Source organism: Rhinolophus hipposideros (assembly GCF_964194185.1).
Source record: "Rhinolophus hipposideros genome assembly, chromosome: 5".
Lineage (NCBI taxonomy): Eukaryota > Metazoa > Chordata > Mammalia > Chiroptera > Rhinolophidae > Rhinolophus > Rhinolophus hipposideros.
Genome location: NC_138051.1, coordinates 10,531,393 through 10,553,158, shown reverse-complemented (window position 1 = coordinate 10,553,158; position 21,766 = coordinate 10,531,393). Strand labels below are relative to the sequence as shown.

General features: G+C 38.9%; 1 protein-coding gene across 2 annotated transcripts in view; it reads right to left on the bottom strand.

The window, feature by feature from the left end:
• MIS18BP1 (MIS18 binding protein 1) overlaps positions 1–2,526 on the bottom strand; it is a gene marked incomplete at its 5' end in the record, with an annotated part of 45,267 nt that extends 42,741 nt beyond the window's left edge. Inside the window, one exon of one of the 2 annotated variants that reach the window (XM_081047726.1) lies at positions 2,127–2,526. The remainder of the gene's footprint in view (positions 1–2,126) is intronic. The other variant, XM_081047727.1, reaches the window with a different exon arrangement.
• Positions 2,527–21,766: the final 19,240 nt, after the last annotated feature.

Here is a 21,766-nt window from a genome sequence, read left to right as displayed (position 1 = left end):
TATGGGGAGGAATACAGTCTTTCACAGAGAAAATTCCCGTAAGGAGGACATGCAGGATTTTATTCTTAGAGCTTTGCCTCCCTTCACTGGGATACAGAGTATTCCAGACCTTCTCATTCCCCTAAAAGACTAAAGAAATGTGGTGCACGGGACCCACCAAACTTTCCTGGCTCCAGAGAAACTTGGGCATATGTTCAGGCTACTATTGGTCCACGTCTCCTTATGCTAAACTCTATGGAACAAATGTTTTCTTCAAACTCTGATTTTTTGGGTTTTAGAAAGATAATATGTTGCACAAACTTATGTTATAGAACTCCACTGACAGAGTATGAAACAACACCTTATAAATCAATACCTTAATATATCTGCCACAAAAGGTAGAATAGTGACACACAAAAAAAGTAGGCCAGGTATGTCAGGTTTTGCTGACAAATGTATATGCCACCAATTTATGAACAAGCTTTGTTTTCAGAACTTTTTGAGATTTTGGAATGTTGGGTAAGGAATTGTAGACCTGTGGTAGCTATCGCGCAGCCCCGTAAAGGGGAAGTTCAGATCTAATTAAACATTCACTTTCATCTTTGATAGACTGCACACCTGGTCATTTAGTTGGTGCTAGACCACTGGCACGGGCTTCTAACTGACTCAACAAGGTTTTGGATGCCTGACACCAAGGGACTTAAAATGCACAGGAACTCTCACGGTAGCCAATAACAGAATTTTATGAGAGTTGAAGGATGTTGTCTCTGTCTAACGTGATAGTGGGCAGGGGAAAAGAACTTATGACTTTAGAAAATCTAACTCAAGCTACTGGAGTGCTCATGTTGCTTTGACATGAATTTTTCCAAGCCTGTAAATAGCTAGTCAGTAACTTACATTAACAGTAAATTAAAAAGTTGGTCTGGTAAGTTAACCATATTGCAAGTTCACCTATTAATTCACTATCAAAACAGCACATTTACTGAAGATTTTGTGACAGTCCGTCCCTCATCTCTTCTCTGGCGTTCCTTGTAAATAGGTTCAACTTTCTTTTTTGCTCCAAAGGAGCAATATTAATTTATTCTGTGCTATTGACGATAAAATATTATTCAACTAAAAAAAATTGCACTTCTAGATTTTTTCCTTACAGAAACATATACGTAAGAACGCAAATATATGTGGTAATAATAGCCAACATTTACTGCATATATGCCAGACACTACATAAGCTTACAGCAATTCTTAAGAGCTAAGCACTGTTATTATTCCCACATTATTCCTCATGAAGATGAGGAAACTAGGCATAGGGTGATTAAATAACCTGCCCAAGGTCCACTGACAATGAATAAGAGCAGGACCCAAGCCTATCTGATTTCAAAGCCCAAGTTCTGAAACAGGCACCGTATAAGGACGTTCACTTAATTAACCAGGAAATTAGAAACAACCTAGATGTCCAGCAGTAAGGGACAAAATTCTGCTACAACCATACAATTGAATTCTATGCATTCAATAAAAACAGATATATGTAATAACATAGAAAGTAGCCAGTATATATTAAATAAAATAAGAAGGAGCAGAACAGTACAACTGCCTTTCTGTAACACAAATGCCCCGGAGCATAAGCACAGGGGGAAAATCCAGACGTGTACCACATAGTAAACAGTGTTTATCTTTGAAGAGTAGAATGAAGGTCCCTTCCATTTTCTAATTTTATTAATATGTTTGCAACCAACATGCAATTGAATCAGAAGAAAACATACGCTGGATGGATCAGTTGTTTCTGTGGCCCTGTGGATCTTGGGTTCCCAAGGTTTAAAATCGGGCAGGACGCACACCATTTTCCTACTTGGTAATCACTCTAAAAAAAAATAAATAAATAAAGGTATTTTTTTCCTGGAAGTGATTTTTAAAGCAAAGGCCCGGAGCGCTCATCATCGAAACGAATCCGAACGAAAGGGGTCTACTCGCTTGATCACCGCAGAAGACACGCCACACAAGTGCACACCTAACGAAGGCGTAGTGGTGCAACCACTGCCATTGCCAGAAATACACAAACGCCCGCGTGGGCCTCGGCCGCTCAAGGGCTGGGACTCGCCGCGCGGAGGGACTGGCGGCCGGAGGCGAGGGGACCGCACCGGGAGGCCGTACCTTGGGAGAGGGGCCTGGCTGAGAGAGACACCGCGGCGGTCCAGGCTCGGCTTCCCGTGGATCGGGGAGGGGGTGCGGGGAGTCAGGAGCCTCCGGGGGCCCACGCATCGGGCCCGCAGCCGTGGGTTCCCTGACACCCTCAGCAGGGTGGCAATTCAAATTTGAATCGCCCGCCCTCCAGCCAGCCCGGGACTGGCGCGCTCAGGGATTGAGATACCACGCGTTTCACTGGGACTCACGAAAACTGGAGGCGGCCCCTGCGCCGCGTGGGCGGTGCTGCTTCCACAAAAAGTGGATAATCCCAAGTGCCGAGCGCGCCCTGCCAGTCCACAGAATTCGTTTCGCCTGCCGGGGGCGCGGGCCGGCGCCACACTCCGCCGCTCCTCCCGTGATGCTCCGCGGCAGGAAGGCCCGAGTCAAAGGTCGCCTGCGCGCTGCCGCGGTTCTGCGCCTCTTAAGTTTGGCCCTTCCCGGCTACCCCCGTCGCCCACCGGTGTGCTTGCTGGGGGCGTTTCGTTGATCTGTTTCTGTCGGGTCTGGGGAAACAGCTTGCTGAACGTGTTTGAGAGAGCGTTTCGTTTTCTCAGGCCGTCAGCATATTTGAGACGGAAAAGGAACGTTTTGTTTTTGAGGGGATAATGGACTGAATGGAAAGTTACACTTGCAATGGGATGTTTAGTTTGAGCTATTCCGTCAGGAAGTGCGATGGTTTTTTTGAAATTTATCTTCTCGAATCCTAAAAGCTTTCATCTCTACGGCGGCTCTGGGTTGCGGTGCAATTGGTGACGGGGGCTTCGGCTGCGCCCTGCCGTAGGCTGCACCCAGTGATGCTCTGCTCTGACCACCGCCAAGTACCCTGTCTTTTGCCTCAGCGCCCCGGCAAGACACGGGCGCTGCCTGAACACAGTGCAGGGCGCCTGTTTCAGTCTTGTAGGCAGAGAAAGAGGAGTCACAAGGGTTTTCAGCCCTAAACCCCTTCCAGCTCCAGTCCTGCATCTTCTCTCCACGAACTCCGCCCCAGCGCCCACCCACCCCAGGTCAGCGTGTGGGACAGGAGTTTATTTTATGCCTCATCCAAGAAAATTCTTCAACATCCTAGAGTCACATTTCTCAATTAAACCTGGATTGAAATGGTTGTCAGGGATTAATTTTTTTAAGTGACTTTTGCAATCCCCTCTTCCAAATCCTGTATCCACTAACTCTTGTGCACACTGAATATTCAGAACCCCAAATATACTAAAGTATGCAAATAAATGCAAGTAAGGGAAAGAAACCAGTTTGAGGTGGGGCGGGAAGCAAATCTACAGGGATAAATAAAACGAAGTTTCTGTCTGTCTAGCCTAATGAGGAAATGGCTGGACATGTATTTCCACCAAATCTGTGGGAAAACCCAGACTTAAAATAAATGTTAAGTGGATGGACTACTCTTTGTGGAATAATGGGGTTTTGAAGAGATAAGTATTCATTGTCCAAAGCATCTGAAATAGAGGTATGAGAGGTTTCAATGCCTGGTGCTGGAGATAGCCATGGCTCACACCTTCGGGCAAAATGGGAACCTTGAAATATTAAGGGAAGACACTCAGAATTACGGATTTTAATTGTTTAAATTAGCCACTTCTCAAGTGAGAAGTAACTAGTATATAGCATGCTCCAGGTTGAACAGCTACAGGAATTTACATAAGGATAACTAATGGTTTTCCAAGCAAAAATGGATGAAACAGTTTGTGGATAACCAAGTGTGATGAGAAGACTTAGAGACCACGGGACAATGTTCACCTGTCCACTGGAACATCAACATGCTGCCCTGGATGGGCCCTCCTTTAAGTTTCTGTCTGCCAGAAGGGGAGAGCTTCCCCTCGTTGCGGTCAACCACCTTGAATAATCTGTCCAGTCCTAAATCTGTAACTCATGGGAACACACGTAGACCCACTTAGGGTCCAAAGGACAGACATAGGAGGGAGGAACTGGAAGCCTCACACTGTGTGGGAGTTGCTGCCAAGGCATCTGGTTCTGCTTAGCCTGGAGGAATATTCCCAGGACCATGGTAAGTAAGTTCTAGCAGGAGTGCTAATTCACCATACGGTGTTTTAGGGAGAATTAGAAAAAAAGATGCTCTTTCTTCAAGGCCAGTAGTTCTCCACCAGAGGTGACTTCGTCCTTCCTAGGGGACATTTGGCAATGTCTAGAGACATTTGAATCACAAATGTCACAACTTAGAAGGGTGCCATTCACGTCTAGTGAGTAGAGGACTAGATATTTAGGAATGCTACTAAATATCCTATAATGCACTGGATAGCCATTCCACTACAAAGAATTATCCAATCTAAAATGTCTGTAATGCCAAGGTTAAGAAATCCTACCCTTGGAGATGTAACCCTGACTTAGGATATTAGTCTCCTCTCACTCTCTCAGCTGTGTTCCCTTGTGTAACATACAGTGGTACAACCACTACTGTCCTGTCTGGGCCTAGAGGAGAGATGAGGATAGAGTCAACAGGGAGGGTATCCAGGCTTTGTGCAAGGAGGCCTCTTCTTCAGGGGAGAAGACTGCCAAGGAGATTGCAGTGTGGTCGAGACAAAATACAAACACACAAGCATGTAAACATAACATAAATTGTAATAAATGCTATGAAGATGTATCAGTTCAGATCCTCAAGAAGGTGATGATGGTAAAATGGAGTTAGGACTACAAAAGATTTATTGGGAGATAAGGCCTGTGAAAGTTTAAGGGGGAGTAAGAAGGATTGGGTCTGGTGAATCTTCAGACCTTGACGGAGGTCTGACAAAGAAAAAGGGAGAAGGAAACAGAATCGGGCAGAGGGAGCCTAAGAGTACAATGTAGAACTGACAAAGTATTGGCTAACCCAATAGGGAGACTTGGGGTTGTTCATCAGAGGAGTCCTTCAGTTGGCAGAAATGGGCAGGGCCTGGAATCCAGCATGTTGGAGGTTGCCTGGGAAGAACATGGCCTTGGCTCAAACGCTTAAAAAAAATTTTTTTTAATTAAAAAAATTTTTAAATTGAGGTACAAGTAACATATATTAGTTTTAGGTGTACAACATAATGATTTGGTATGTTTACATATTGTGAAATGATCACCACAATACTCGTATGTCTAGTTAACATCCATCACCACACATAATTGTAATTCTTTTTCTTTTTTTCTCTTTTAAAGATTTTATTGGGGAAGGGGAACAGGACTTTATTGGGGAACAGTGTGTACTTCCAGGATTTTTTCCAAGTCAAGTTGTCCTTCAGTTGTAGTTGTGGAAGGCACAACTCAGCTCCAGGTCCAGTTGCCATTGTTAGTTGCAGGGGACACAGCCCACCATCTCTTGCGGGAGTCAAGGAGTCGAACTGGCAACCTTGTGGTTGAGAGGCCGCCTCCTGGCCCATGTGGGAATTGAACCCGCAGCCTTTGGCATTAGGAGTGCCAAGCTCCAACCTCCTGAGCCACCAGGGCGGCCCCAATATAATTCTTTTTCTTGTGATGAGAACTTTTAAGATCTACAATGTTAGCAACTTTCAGATATACAATACAGTATTATTAACTATAGTTACCATGCCGTACATTACATGTCCAGGACTTATTTACTGGAAGTTTGTACCTCTTGACCACCTTCATCTATTTCTTCAACCCCCCCACCTCCGCCTCTGTCAACCAATCTGTTCTCTGTAAATATGAGTTCAGGTGTTTTGTTTTGTTTTGTTTTTTAGATTTCACATATATGTGAGATTATACAGTATTTATTTTTCTCTGACGTATTTCACTTACCATAATTCCTCAAGAACCATCCATGTTGTCGCAGATGGTGGGAATTCCTTCTCTTTTATGGCTTCATAATATTCCATTGTATATATACACTACATTTTTTTCATCCATTCATCCATCAATAGGTTGTTCCCATGTCTTGGCTATTGTAAATAATGCTGCAATGAACATGGGAGTGCAGATAGCTCTTCGAGACAATGATTTCATTTCCTTCAGATAAATACCCAGCAATGGAATTACTGGATCATACGGAAGTTCTATCTTTAATTTTTTGAGGTATCTCTACACTATTTTCCATAGTGGTTACTCTAATTTACATTCCACCAACAGTGCACTAGTGTTACCCTTTCTTCATATTGTTGCCAACATGTATCTCTTGTCTTTTTGATGACAGCCATTCTAACGGGTGTGAGGTGATAGCTCATGTTTTTGATTTAAGTTTCCCTGAGGATTAGTGATGTTGAGCACCTTTTCATGTATATGTTGGCCATTTGTGTCTTCTTTGCAAAATTGTCTTTTCAGTTCCTCTGACGATTTTAAAATCAGACTGTTTGCTTTTCTTCCTATTGAGTTTATGAATTCTTTATGTATTTTGGATATTAACTCCTTATGAGATATGTGATTTGCAAATTTATTTTTCCCCATTCTGTGGGTTGCCCTTTCATTTTGTTGGTGTTTTCCTTTGCTGTGCATAAGTGTTTTAGTTTGATGTAGTCCCAGTTGTTTATTTTTGCTTTTGTTGCCTTCGCTTTTAATGCCAAATCCAAAAAGTCAGTGTCAAAACTGATGTCAAGGAGTTTACCACATATGTTTTTTTCTAGGAGTCTTACGGCTGCAGGACTTTAATCCATTTTGAGTTAATTTTTTTGCATGGTGTAAGATAGTGGTCCAGTATCTTCCTTTTACATGTGGCTTTCCAGTTTTCCCAGCACCATTTATGGAAGATAAGGCTTTAACAGATCCTGAGGGAAATGCAGTTGAAGGCTGTCAGCTAACTGCATTCTTCATAGAGCTGCGGACTACCATGGCTGCCTCAGAAGGATAATTAAAGAATTATAATACAAGTTTATTAAGTGGCTTTCACTGTTTTTTTGTTGAAAACCCACAGTAAGAAATCCATTTTACATTGTAACCTAATAATCTAATAAATACAAAAATACAGAATAAATACAGCTATTATACATAAACAAGAGTTTTTAAAACGTTGCTTACCCTTACTGTGTGCAATCCATACTAATATTTTCCTCTTATCTTTACTTTTTTTATTGCTTGTGTATCACTGTAGAACAGTGTATCTTCGTGTTTGTCCATGATTAGGGCTTTTTTCTTTAAAAAAAAAAAACGATGAAATTCACATAACTTGAAATCAACATTTTAAAGTATACAATGCAGTGGTATTTCGTACACTTACAATGTTGTGCAGCCACCACCTACCAAAATTTTTTATCACTTCAAAAGGAAATCTCATATCCATTAAACAGTTATTTCCTAACCCACAGTTCTTGGCAACCACCAATCTACTTTCTGTCTTTATGAATTTACCTATTCTGGATATTTCACATAAGTGGAATCATATAATATGTGGCGTTTTGTGTCTGGCTTCCTTCACTTAGCATTTTGTTTGTGTGTGTGTATGTGTGTTCATACACATTGTTGCATATATCAGTACTTCATTCCTTTTTATGACTGAGTAATATTCCATTGTATGTATAGTATATATCATGTTCTATTTATCCATTCCTCCATTGACAATTGGGATTTTTCCACCTAAATATGTAATAATTTAGTATGAGTTGTTACTAACTTAGCTTCAATAGCATACAAAAGTCTGCTACTATAATGCTCTGTCCCCTTTTATGATGTTACTGTCACAAATTATATCTTTATACATCTATGCCCATTGTCATAGAGTTATAATTATTGTTTTATGCATTTGTCTTTTTATTTTTTTTATTTTTTTTATGATGCAATGAAAAGAACACAGTATCACTTTTAATATATTCTTGCCCCTTCCAAATTAGTGTTTGTTTATACATAAGTTCTGTGTAAATTAAGAGCATATACAACCAAATCTACATTGAGAGAAATTCACAAATTAACTAGGCTATATTCTTTAAAAACATCAAAGTCAGGAAAAATGAGGAAAGACTGAAGCACTACTTTAGATTGAAAAAGATTAAAAAAATGCAATGATTAAATGCCACCCATGATTCTAGACATATAAATATTATTGGGACAATGGGTAAAATTTGAATAAGATCAGTTGATGAAATGGATAATTTTTTTTTAATTTTTTAAAATTAATTAGATTTATTGGGGTGACAATTGTTAGTAAATTTACATAGATTTCAGGTGTACAATTCTGTATTATATTGAAATGGATAATATTAATCTTCTGATTTTGATGGTTGTACTGTTGTTATGAAGACAATGTCTCTTTTGTGTAAATATATATTAAAGCCTTAAAGGTTAAAGGATATAATGTGTGCAGCTTACTCTCACATGTACAGAAAAAAAAAAGAAAAGAAAACAAGAGAGAAACAATATTAAGTCAAATGTGGTTAGATTTGCCATTGGGGAGGCTGTGTACAGGTCATACAGGAGTTCTGTGTACTATTACAATTGTTCTGTGTATTTGGAACTATTTTAAAATAAACAGTTCAAACAAATAATATTGCTAAAATATAATTTTATAACAATTGCAGAAACAGTAGTCCTCACTCATTCTGTCAATCCTAGAATTTGCGGATCCCTGGTAAAATTAAAAAGGAATTCTTAAAACCCTTGTGTACCAATCATAGCAATATCAATCATCATTTATAGCATTTGTCTTTTTAAATCATATAAGAAATAGAAAGAGATAAAAACCAAAAGTACAATAAAACTGGCTTTATATTTACCTATGCAATTACCTATGTCTGAGTTTTTTTAAATTAAAGTTTATTGGGGTGACAGTGGTTCGTAAAGTTACATAGATTTCAGGTGAACAATTCTGTATTAAATCATCTATAAATCCCATTGTGTGTTCACCACCCAGAGTCAGTTCACCTTTGGTCACCATATATTTGATCCCCCTTACCCTCATCTCCCTCCTCCCACCCCCTTTACCCTCTCGTAACCACTAAACTATTGTCTGTGTCTATGAGTTTTTGTTACTCATTTGTTTCTCTTGTTCTTTTGTTGTTTTTGGTTTATATACCACATATCAGTGACATCATATGGTTCTCTACTTTTTCTGTCTGACTTATTTCGCTTAGCATTAAATCTCAAGACCCATCCATGTTGTCACAAATGGTCCTATTTCCCCTTAGCGCCAAATAGTATTCCATTGTGTATATATACCACAACTTCTTTATCCATTCATCTATCGAAGGACATTTTGGGTGTTTCATGTCTTGGCCACCTTATATAAAGCTGCAATGAACATTGGAGCACACGTGTCTTTATGGATAAATGTTTTCAGATTTTGTTGGTAGATACTCAGGAGAGGAATTGCTGTGTCATATGGTAATTCTATTCGTAATTTTTTGAGGAACCTCCACACTGCCGTCCATAATGGCTGCACCAGTCTGCGTTCCCACCAATAGTGTATGAGGGTTCCTTTTTCTCCACAGCCTCTCCAACACTTGTTACTATTTGTCTTGTTGATGATAGCCATTCTGACTGGAGTGAGGTGATATCTCGTTGTGGTTTTTATTTGCATTTCTCTGATGATTAGTGATATTGAGCATTTTTTCATATGTCTATTTGCCATTTGTAAGTCCTCTTTGGAGAAATGTCTCTTCAGGTCCTCTGCCCATTTTTCAATTGCGTTGTTTCTTTTTTTGTTGTTGAGTTGCATGAGTTCCTTGTGTATTTTGGATATTAACCCCTTATCGGAAGCACTGTTTGCAAAAATCTTCTCCCATTCAGTTGGTTGCCTTTTTATTTTGTCGATGGCTTCTTTTGCTGTGCAGAAGCTTTTAAGTTTGATATAGTCCCATTCATTTATTTTAGCTTTTACTTCCCTTGCCTTTGAAGTCAAATTCATAAAATGCTCTTTGAAACCTAGGACCATAAGTTTAGTACCTATGTTTTCTTCTATGCAGTTTATTGTGTCAGGTCTTATGCTTATGTCTTTGATCCATTTTGAATTAATTTTGGTACACGGTGACAGATAGCAGTCCAGTTTCATTCTTTTACACGTGGCTATCCAATTCTGCCAGCACCATTTATTGAAGAGGCTGTCTTTTCTGCATTGTATGTTTTTAGCTTCTTTGTCAAAAATAATCTGTCCATTTTTATGTGGTTTTATTTCTGGGTTCTCAATTCTATTCCATTGTCTATTTCTCTGTTTTTCTGCCAATACCATGCTGTTTTGATTATTGTTGCCCTGTAGTACAAGCTAAAGTCGGGGAGTGTGATACCTCCAGCATTGTTCTTTTTTCTTAAGATTGCTTTGGCTATTTGGGGTATTTTGTGGTTCCAAACAAATCTAATGACTTTTTGTTCTATTTCTTTAAAAAATGCCATTGGGATTTTGATGGGGATCGCAATAACTCTGTATACTGCTTTGGGTAATATGGCCATTTTAGCTATGTAGATTCTTCCATTCCATGAGCATGGAATGTCTTTCAATTTCTTTGTGTCTTCTTCAATTTCTTTTCAGAATGTCTTATAGTTTTCAGGATATAGGTCTTTCACATCCTTGGTTAAGTTTTCTCCTAGCTATTTTATTCTATTTGTTGCAATTGCAAAAGGAGATGGTTTTTTTTTAAAATTTATTTTCCTGAGATTTCATTGTTAGTATATAGGAATGCAATGGACTTTTGTACATTGATTTTTTAGCCAGCAACTTTACTGTATTCATTGATTGTTTCTAATAGCTTTTTGGTGGAGTCTTTAGGGTTTTCTATATATAGCATCATGTCATCTGCAAAGAGTGATAATTTAACTTCATTCCCAATTTGGATGCCTTTATTTCTTTCTCTTGCCTGATGGCTCTGGCAAGGACTTCCAACACTATGTTGAAAAGCAGAGGTGATAGGGGACTGCACTGTCGTGTTCCTGAACATAGAGCAAAGGGCTTCAGTTTTTCACCATTAATTATGAGATTAGCTGAGGGTGTGTTATATACAGCCTTTATTATGTTAAGGTATTTTCCTTTTATATCTATTTTATTAAGTAGGTATACCTATTTATTTTTATACCTATTTATTTATTTAATCATAAATGGATGTTGTATCTTGCCAAATGCTTTTTCTGCATCAATTGACATAATCATATGATTTTTGTCCTTTAGTTTGTTTATGTTATGTATCACATTGATGGATTTGCGGATGTTGAACCATTCTTGTGCCCCGGGGATGAACCTCACTTGTGATGAATAATCTTTTTAATGCATTGTTGTATTCGATTTGCTAGAATTTTGTTTAGGATTTTTGCGTCTGTATTCATCAGATATATTGGTCTGTAGTTTTCTTTTTTAGTGTTGTCCTTACTAGGTTTTGGTATCAGGGTAATGTTGACCTCATAAAATGAGTTAGGGAGTACTGTCTCTTTTTCAATATTTTGGAAGAGTTTGAGCAGGATTGGTTTTAGGTCCTCTTTGAAGTTTTGGTAGAATTCACTGGTAAAGCCATCCGGTCCAGGACTTTTGCTTTTGGGAAGGTTTTGGATGACTAATTCAATTTCGTTACTGGTGATCGGTCTGTTTAGGTTTTCCAGTTCTTCATGGTTCAGCCTAGGAAGGCTATATGTTTCTAAGAACTTGTCCATTTCTTCTAGGTTATTGAATTTGGTGGCATATAGTCCTTCATAGTATTCTTGGATGATCCTTTGTATTCTGTGGTTTCCTTGATAACCTCCCCTTTTTCATTTCTGATTTTGTTAATTAGTGTCTTCTCTCTTTTTATCTTAGTGAGTCTAGCCAAGGGTTTTTCAATTTTGTTAATCTTTTCAAAGCACCAGCTCTTTGTCACGTTAATTTTTTCTATTGTCTTTTTGTTCTCTATTTCATTTAGTTCTGCTCTGATTTTTGTTATTTCCTTTCTTCTGCTGACCTTGGGTTTCATATGTTCTTCTTTTTCTAGTTCTTTAAGGTGTAACATGAGGTTATTTATTTGGGATTTTTCTTGTTTCTTGAGATAGGCCTGTAATTGTATAAATTTCCCTCTTAAAACTGCTTCCGTTGCATCCCCAAAATTTTGGTAGGATGTATTTTCATTGTCATTTGTTTCTATGTATCTTTTGATCTCTCCTCTAATTTTTTCTAATACCCAGTCGTTCTTTAAAAGTATGTTGTTTAATCTCCATGTATTTGTGTTTTTTCCTGCTTTCTTTTTGCAGTTGATACCCAATTTCAAAGCCTTGTGATCAGAGAATATGCTTGGTATGATTTCAATCTTCTTAAATTTGCTGAGGCTGATTTTATGCCCCAATATATGGTCTATCCTTCAGAATGTTCCCTGTACACTAGAAAAAATGTATATTCTGATTTTTTAGGATAAAGTGCTCTATAAATGTCAATTATGTCCATTTCATCTAATGTGTCATTTAGGGCTCCGATTTTGTTATTTATTTTCTGTTTGGATGATCTATCCATAGCTGTCAATGATGTATTTAAGTCCTTTAGTATAATTGTGTTTTGGTCAATTTCTCCCTTTAGTTCTGTTAGTAGTTGCTTGCTATATTTCGGTGCTCCCTGATTGGGGGCATAAATATTGATGACTGTTATGTCTTCTTGTTGTATAGTCCCCTTTATCATTATGAAATGTCCATCTTTGTTTGTCTCTTGTTTTCTTTTTCACCCTGAAGTCTGTTTCATCTGATATCATTATGGCTACACCTGATTTTCTTTGGGTACCATTTGCTTGGAGTGTCAATTTCCACCCTTTCACTTTGAGTCTATGTTTGTCCTTGTAGCTGAGATGTGTCTCTTGGAGACAGCATATGGTTGGGTTTAGTATTTTGATCCAATGTGCTACTCTGTGCCTTTTTATTTGTGAGTTCAGTCCATTTACATTTCGGGTGATTATTGATACGTGAGGAGTTCCTGTCATTCTATCTTTAGTTTTCTGGTAAGGCTGTGTCTCCATTGTTTCTTTGCCTTTTTGTTGTTGCCTATTATTTCTGTGTGGTGGTATTCTATGATGTTTCCCTCTGTTTCTTCTTTTATTACAGTATATATTTCAGTTCTGGATTTTTTTTGGGTGATTACCCTTAAGTTTATGTAAAAGAGAGTTTGATATTTAGAGTATTCCATTTTCTTTAGCACGCTTACTTTCTCCATTTCCACATTTCGGTTCAGTCCTTTACTCTCCCCCTTTTTATGGTTTGGTTGCCACAAATTGTCCCTGTTGATGGTGGTCGAATAGCCTCCTTTAGTATTTCTTGTAGTGCAGGTCGTGTATTAGAAAATTCCCTCAGCTTCTGTATGTCTGGAAAGGTCTTTATTCCTCCTTCATATCTAAAGGATATCTTTGCTGGATATATTATTCTTGGCTCATAATTTCTCTCTTTCAATAGTTTGAATATTTGGTTCCATTTCCTCCTGGCTTGTAGAGTTTCTGCTGAAAAATCTGATGATAATCTAATGGGCTTTCCTTTGTAGGTTACCGTCTTCTTTTCCCTGGCTGCCTTGAGGATTCTTTCTTTGTAGTTTATTTTAGGCAGCTTCAATACAATGTGCCTTGGAGAAGGCCTGTTGGGATTGAGGTAATTAGGTGCCTCTCTTTGCTTCTTGGATTTGAGGATCAGGTTCTGTCCTCAATTTTGGGAAGTTTTCATCAACAATTTGTTTGAATATATTCTCTGTTCGCTTCTCTCTTTCTTCTCCTTCTGGTATGCCCATTATTATTATATTGGTATTTCTGATGGAGTCAGAAAGTTCTTGTAGGGTTCTTTCATTTATTTTAAGTCTCAAGTCTTTCTTCTTCCATCTATGTCATTTCCAGGTTACTATCTTTGATGTCACTGATTCTTTCCTCCATCTGGTCAACTCTACTACCTAAGTTGGCTATTTCATTCTTCTTTTCTTCTATTGAGTTCTTTATCTCCAGAAATTTTATTTGGTTCTTTTTTAAAATTTCAATCTCTTTGGTAAAATGTTCATGTTGTTCTTTGATTGTGTTTCTGAGTTTGTTAAACTGCCTTTCTGTGTTTCCTTGCATCTCATTGAGTTTTTTCAGAACTGTAATCTTGAGTCATTTAAGTCACATATTTCCATATCTTTAAGTTAATTATCTGGAGACTTTTCACTTTCTTCTTGCTTGGTTATTCATGGCAATTAATGATTTATTGTTTCTCTTCCTGGACATCTACAGGAGTGGGTTTTGCAATAGGTTGATAGGAAGAAGTCTTTCTTTTGTTTTCCAGTACTTGTTGGTAGGATGTTTTATTTTCTCTCCAACTGTAGCCTTTATTCTCTCTCACACTGCAGTGTTATGTTTTATCTGCACTATTCCAGTTTCTCACAGAATGGTGGGATTCCATGGAAGGTGGGCTTCTCCTCTGTTAACAGTTCGCATGGGTCATAGGGCACCTCATCCGTGTTGGTCTGCGGAGAGCTTTTGAAGTTCCAAAGCTCTTCCTGCAGCAGAGTCAGAGCCTGTATGTTTCAGCAGTTCTGTTTACTCCTGCAGGGATATACCCAGTTAGGTGGGGACAGGGGCAGGTTAGGTCGTGAGAGGTGGCCCAGTGCAATGGCGGTGACCACCACCACAGCCAGTCCTGCTTCCACAGCTCCCTCCTCTTTGCTGGAACTAGTTGGGCTGCGAATCTGTGTCTGCGGTCCACAGTTCTCAGAACATCAAATATTCTGTTCTTTTGATCTGACACTGCTACTGTTCTGCTGCTAGCACTGGGCAGGTGGGACGGGGTAAGCTCTGGGAGGGTTGGGAGGGGGCGGCTAGTCTCAGTGCCTAAGGCTTCCGTTCTCTGCTCAGCAGTGAGGGCTTAAACCACCATTTTCAGCCTGCTTTCCTCAGTCTTTGCTCCGAGGTCTCTGCTGTGAGTGTTTTGTTCAGCCGTGTTATACACTGTCCCCTTAGCCCTGTGGGCCATAAACGGAGCTCTACTAGAATCCGAGTTCCTCCTGCTCCTGCGGCTGCAGTAGTTCCGGGATGCAGCGAGCTCCGAGCACTGAGCTAGGTCTGTGTCCTGCACCAGCAGGGCCTTGTCTCCGCACTTCTCCCTTCCCAACGCCCCTGCTTGCCCAATTTGCCTACCTTTAGGTGAATTCAGTAGTGAGCTTCTTTGTCTTGCCTGTCTGCTGTGCGGGAGGTCCTTTGTGGAGTTATGGCTGTTCAATGTGTTGTAAATTCCAGGGGAGATTTCCAGAGGCTCACCTCACGCCATTTTGATGACATCACTCACTATCTGAGTTTTTCATTTCTTCTTATTGCTTCAAGTTGCTATCTAGTGCCCCTTCATTGCTGCCTGAAGGACTTACTTTAGCATTCCTTTATAGAGTAGGTGTACTAGTGAAAACTCCCTCAGTTTTTGTTTATCTTATTTCCTCCTTCATTTTTGAAGGATAGTTTTACCAGATACAGAATTTTTTTTTTCTAAAGATTTTATTGGGGAAGGGGAACAGGGCTTTATTGGGGAACAGTTTGTACTTCCAGGACTTTTTTCCAAGTCAAGTTGTCCTTTCAATCATAGTTGTGGTGGGTGCCGTTTAGCTTCAAGTTGTTGTCCTTTCAGTCTTAGTTGTGGAGGGTGCAGTTCAGCTCCAGGTCCAGTTGCCGTTGGTAGTTGCAGGGGGCACAGCCCACCATCCCTGCAGGATTCGAACCCACAACCTTGTGGTTGAGAGGACGGCTCCAACCAACTGAGCCATCTGGGAGCTTAGCAGCAGTTCAGCTCAAGGTGCCGTGTTCAATCTTAGTACCAGGGGGCACTGCCCACCATCCCTTGCGGGACTTGAGGAATTGAACTGGCAACCTTGTGGGTGAGAGCCCACTGGCCCATGTGGGAATCGAACCGGCAGCCTTCGGAGTTAGGAGCACAGAGCTCTAACTACCTGAGCCACCGGGTCGGCCCCAGATACAGAATTTTTGTTAGTCTTTTTCTTTCAGCATTTTGAATGTCTCACTGCCTTCTGGCCTCCATAGTTTCTCATGACAAATCAGATGTTAGTGGTATTGAGGGATCCAACCGGCAACCTTGTTATTAAGAGTACTGCACTCTAACCAACTGAGCTAACCAGCTGCCCCAGACTAGATACTTTCAATTGACCTATCTTTAAGTTCACTCATTCTTTTCTTCTGCTTGTTGAAATCTGCTATTGTAACCCTCTAATGAATTTTCATATCCATTATTGTAGTTTTCAGCTTCACTATTTCTGTTTGGTTTCTTTTCATACTTTATATCTCTTTATTAATATTTTCTATTTGTTGAGAGATCTTTCTGCTGGTTTCCTTTAAATCTTTGCCTGTGCTTTCCTTCAGCTATTTGAGCAGTTGACTTAAAGTCATTGTCTAGTAAGTCCAATGTCTGTGCTTCCTCAGGCATTAATTTCTGTTAATTTCTTCTGTGGTAGGCCATACTTTCTTGTTTCTTTGCAAATTATTTTTGTTAAAAACTGGACATTAAAATGTGCTAACTCTGGAAACAGATTTGTTTTCCTCATCAGAATTTGTTTTTGTTGCTTGATGTGGACTGTAGCTTTTGTTTGTTTAGTGATTTTTCTGCATTATTTTTGCAAATTGTGTACTCTTTGCCTTGTGTGGACTCTGAAGTTTCTGTTTCTTTAGCTTGTGTCCAACTAGTGTTTGACACAGATTTTCTTGGTCATCAGGAGCTATAATAGAATAGAAAAGAAAAGTGAAGTAAGATAAAATAATAAATAAATTAAAAGAAAATTTTAAAAAGCTTTGGGTCATCTTAGGTTGTTTCTAAGTATACATTCTGCCTATGGCAGGGAAGTGGCTTGCTAAATTCCCCAATATATGCAGGCACTTTTGAATGCCCTAATTTTCTCAGAGGAACTCTCCGAAGCTTTTTCTCCCAGACTATCAGTGCATCTATTGTTTGCCTCAACAGTAATATTTTGCCCCAGGCGGCATCTGTCTCACATTTCTTTTTGAGCAATGTCCTTTGTGTAGCCATTTTTCTTTACTGAATGGGATCCAAGATATGCAAAACAAAAGGAAGCACATTGTATCATTCTTCCAGGTAGCCCCCAAAAGGTGAAAACAGACAAACACAATTCTTTGGAATAAAGTCTGCTCTGCTTCCCCTGGAACCAGGGACCAGGCTCCCACTTTAGGAATTTGCGATGCTGTCTTCAAGACTGCCACCAAACCAGGGAGGGGAAAGCAGTAAAGGTGATTTAAAATGCCTCTCATAAAGCTTTCGTACTACTTTTAAGTTTCCTCTTTCTTGGTTCAGCATTATCTTGGTTGCCGTAAATCTTTAACTATTTCCCAGAGTTCTAAGTAAGCTGAACTAATAGTTTTTGTTTGATATTTCGATGTTAAAAAAAATGACTCTTGGAATTACCTATTTTGCCATTTTTACTTTGTCAGGCTTTCTGAGTAAAGAAAGTTGACTTGCAATACGGATAAATAATGTCGCCTTTTACCAGATCCATTTGCTTTTCACTTTCCAAGGGGGTGAAATGTAGAGCCATATGTTTCTAGTCCACATGACCTATTTACCTTAGGGAGACAAAGTTTCTCTCCTCTCTCAGATGAGAGTGTAACTGCATAGCAGTTGCTATTATAAGCTACCAAATTCATAATTTCAGGGGGCCTATCCTGCAGTGCAACAACTCCCTTTTTATACATGCAGAAATTACCATCTGGCTCTTATCACATTACCCCACAGAGAGAGAATGGGGCTTGAGAAACCAACGTGGTTATTGCTATAATAATGGTCAGTCCTAATCTAGAAACCTCATGTTTAGTATCAGGACAAGAGAAATAAATATACGATTAAAAGCTTATCAGCCACTAAAATGATTTCATATCTCACAGCAGTATGAAAAAATACTGCAGATTGCTTTATTACATTAATGGCTCAAGGTAGTCTTCTGTGAGGCAATATTATGTAAGCTGAGACCTAAAGGATGTTAGGAGTTAGCTAGGTGAAGGAAGGGAATAATTCATTCTAGGGGGACCAGCTGGGATGATGACATTGATATGGAAAGAATGCAATAGTTTGTTTAAAGAATGAAAAGATAAAAGCTAGCAGAAGAGTGGTGATGAATATGGTTAGAGAGAGATAAATATCTAATCATTTTGAAAGGGCATGTTGAGAACTATAAAGGCACAGGGAAAACATTGAATGGTTTTAAGTAAGACAGTGACAAGTTCACATTTGTTTTAAAGAAATAAATTTGGATGCAGTACAGAGATGATCATTTTATAATGTAGGAACTAAATAAAACTAACTAACTAACTAACTAACTAACTAACTAACTAACTAACTAAAGAAATAAAAACAAATATTGATGAGAATAGAAGAGATCAAAAGACAGTCTGGCCCAGACATACTCTGCCTATAATATGGGACAAATTAAACATTGAAATCACCTTAGTTTCTTCTACTACAACTTACTGTAAGTTTAAATTGATATGTTGGTTTATTTTTAGCTTTTTATTTTGACATAACTAGAGATACACAGGAAGTTACAAAGATAGTCCAGAGAGCTCCTGAGTACCCTTTATCAATTTTCCCCCAGTGGTGACATCTTATATAATTATAACTATTAGTATAATATCAAAAATAGGAACTTGACATTAGGACGATGTGTCTATAACTCTATGTGAACTTATCCTATTTGTAGATTTGCAAAAACTACTACCACCATCAAGAAACAAAACTATTTAATCAGCAAGAAGATCACCCTTATTCTATCCCTTTAGAGTCACACTCATACCCTCTCTCATCAACAATCCTGACCCCTGGCACCGCTAATCTGTTTTCTCTCTCAGTAGTTTGTCATTTCAAGAATGTTTATAAACAGAATCACATATAACATGTTACCTTTGGAGATTGGCTTTCTTTTTTATTTAACATAATGCCCTTGAGATTGATCCAAGTTGCTGTGAGTATTAATAGTTTCTTCATTTTATTTATAGATGCGCCCATAATCTGTTTAACGATTCATCTATTCATAGACATTTTGGTTGTTTCCAATTTTTTGTTATTACAAATAAAGCTGTTATAAAAAATCCTTTACAAACTTTTGTGTTGGTTTAGGTTTCATTTCTTTGGGACAAATGCCAAGGAGTGTGATATCTAGGTCATACGGTAAGTATACATTTAGTTTTTTTTGAAACTGCTGAATTATTTTCCGGAATGGCTGCACAATACCACCAGCACCGTGTGAGTAATTCAGTTTCTACACATTCTCACCAGCATTTGAATTTTAGAATGACCACTTCGGTAATGTGTAGAAAATTGATTAGAATGGGATGACATTGTAGGTGGGCAGTCCATTTCAGAAGCTTTTGTAGCAGTCAGGATAAGACATGATGAGAGCCTAACCCAAAACTCTGGAAGTGGGGATAGGCAGATGGGAGAGAGATTAAGGAAGTATACTTGAATACAGAATTAAATGGCCAGTTTGATATGGAACCTCAGAGGTAGAAATTTTTAAAACAAAACCTTCTTGTTTCTGATTTGGGAAAGTTGATGGATACTAGTACTAGTATTTATAGAAATATGTAATACATATAAAATATTGGTCTGGACTTAAGAAGATGCATGCAGTTTTTTTTAAAAAAGACTTTTTTTGGGGGGGAATGGGTACAGGACTTTATTGGGGAACAGTGTGTACTTCCAGGACTTTTTTTTTTTTCCCCAAGTCAAATTGTCCTTTCAGTCTTAGTTGTGGAGGGCGCAGCTCAGCTCCAGGTCCAGTTGCCGTTGCTAGTTGCAGGGGGCGCAGCCCACCATCCCTTGCAGGACTCGAGGAATTGAACTGGCAACCTTGTTGTTGAGAGCCCACTGGCCCATGTGGGAATCGAACCGGCAGCCTTCTGAGTTAGGAGCATAAGGAGCTTTAACCGCCTGAGCCACCGGGCTGGCCCCGATGCATGCAGTTTTGATATGAAGAGTAACATAATTCAAACGTGTGATATAGCTTAAGTGGCAATGACTTTATCTTTTTTGTGCCATTTTTTACATATGAAAATAAAGGCCCTGTTATTTTATATAATGTGTATGCCTTAAAGTTTATTTTACTCATTTTTCTATCAACTAGATCTTCTTTTCCTTTGTTTGCTCTTTTGTTTCAAATGATATGTTTATGTTTGGTCAAAGTGATTATTAAGAACTGATTATTTTTAGTTTATGCTGTTGAACAGACTCAGAAAGAGTCTGGAGGCTTTGCCAGAAATAAATGAGATTTATTCAAGGGTCTTATACTTTGCAAACTAGAAACACAGCTAGGAAAAAGTGTTCCAAAGAAGAGAGAAAATTTAAAAGTTCTTATAGCAAAAAGTACATTCTTGAGACTTATTAGTCCTTCATTGTTAGCCCTAAAGTTGGTCCAGGAGAATTATCAGTCGGATGATAGGCAGTCAGGCTGGTCATGCCAGGTGGCCCAGAGATGGGTGCCAGGATGTCTGGTCACGTCTGGTGGTCTGGTCAATGGATGTCAGGTGGATATATATGTGAGTCCTTCGGAGGTGAATGAGCTGGCCTGAAAACCTGAGTCCTTCAGGGGGTAATTATAGAATTATCTGGAGGTCCAGATGCATATTGTGGTGTTGATACAGGATTGGAAAGTTAAAAAAAAAAATTAAGTTCCCAGGCTAGTCTAGTAAGAACGATAATGGGGTCTTTCCTCATGTCTCAACCTTCATTAATGTTAACAATTTCAGAAACTTGGTTAAAGTTACCTCATTTTATATGAGGTGTGATAAAAAACTACAGTGAATGCTGCTGCCTAGTGCCATCCAATGGAAAGGCAGGGATCTTCAATATGGAAGTGGCGTGGCGAACCTTAGTAACAGTGTGTGACAAGTTTCAACTTGTTCAGAGCAGTCAGTTGGGTATGAGCTCCAGTTGAGAGAAGGTGTGTTTTAAAGTGTGCCGTAAATCATCCTCTATAATGACTACGCTCTGTGTCACACATCGCTTCTGATATGGCAATTTCTATCAAATAAAAACATTATGGTGTGTCCTCATCCACTTTATTCACCGGATCTGGCACCTTGTGACTAATAAGGACTAATAAGTTTGACTAATAAGGTCTAATAAGGCTCTTCCTCAAAGTCAAAATGACAATGAAAGGTAAACATTTTGAATCAATTCAGGACATGGAGGCAGCCATGACAGCGCAACTAAAGACACTCACGAAAGAGGACTTTCAAAACTGCTTCAGAAAGGGCTAAGAATGATGGGATAAGTGTGCTTGAAGTCAGGAAGAACATTTTTGAGGGGGATTAATAGTAATGTGTCTTTCACTGTAATAATTTTTTTTTAATTTAAACATTCACCCTAGTTTTTGATCACACCTTGTATATATATATATATATATATATATATATATATATATATATATATATATATATATATATATTTTTTTTTTTTTTTTTCCCTATTCCCTCTTTCCTCAATGCTGCAATTTCTTTAACATCCATACAAGGTCTGACAGTTAAGTTCACGAACTCATCCTAGAAAAAGTGCTACATACCTCATTGCTGAATATCACTATGGTCACCTTCGAAGTACTCCTCTTGGGAAGCTATGCACCAATGCCAGTGCCTAGTCCACTCTTCAAAGCAATTTTGGAACTCTTTTTCTGGAATGGCCATCAGAGCTGTCATCATATTACCCTTGATGTCCTGAATGTCATCCAAATGTCTTCCTTTCAATATCTCCTTTATCTTCAGGTAAAGAAGTGATTAATGAATAAGATCAAACAGTTATTT